The sequence below is a fragment of the Ascaphus truei genome, chromosome 15 (assembly GCF_040206685.1).
Source record: "Ascaphus truei isolate aAscTru1 chromosome 15, aAscTru1.hap1, whole genome shotgun sequence".
In the NCBI taxonomy this organism is placed as follows: Eukaryota; Metazoa; Chordata; class Amphibia; order Anura; family Ascaphidae; genus Ascaphus; species Ascaphus truei.
The window spans coordinates 35,665,086-35,665,633 of NC_134497.1; the positions used below are offsets into that span (position 1 = coordinate 35,665,086).

At 37.6% G+C, this 548-nt stretch overlaps 1 protein-coding gene across 3 annotated transcripts in view; it reads right to left on the reverse strand.

Moving 5' to 3' along the window:
• Positions 1–311: 311 nt before the first annotated feature.
• The window catches only part of LOC142466803 (uncharacterized), a 17,959-nt gene continuing 17,722 nt past the window's right edge, over positions 312–548 (reverse strand). For all 3 annotated transcript variants that reach the window (XM_075572256.1, XM_075572254.1, XM_075572255.1), the window contains one exon: positions 312–548. This exon is cut by the window's right edge and continues 1,540 nt beyond it. The gene's annotated coding sequence lies outside the window, so the exon portion shown is untranslated.

Genomic DNA, 548 nt, shown 5'->3' on the forward strand with positions numbered 1-548 from the left:
CGCTTGACACTTTGCCGCTAAGGTAAGTGCCTAAAACCCTCATATCCTTAGCCCTCCCCTTACCCTAAAACCCCCTACTCCAAGTCCTTGCCTTAACACCCCCTTCATTAAGCTTACTATAAAAACCCCTACCTCAAACACCCTACTCTAAACACCCTTAAACTAAATCCATACCCAAAACCGTAATAAAACTTATACTACAAGCAGGTGGTGACGGATGGTCCGTCTGCAGTCTAATGCTGGCGGCAAAACTATTCCAATTCACAGCTAAATGAGACTACAGACCGCTTCAGCATAATGGGAAACGCACATTTTATTAGAACCAACAGCATGGAAACATAAAACATTATTAAGAATAACATTATTCTTTAAATAAAACTGCAATAAGAGTGATACAAATAAACTGCATTTAAAACATTATAACTTTTTATCCTTTTAAAATGCTCGTTTTATGCATCATAAACTAAAGTCACTTTTCATTGTGATTTAGCATAACACAGATACAGTACACATTTGCACTTACAGTATATGTGAGCGTCTTAGTCGCT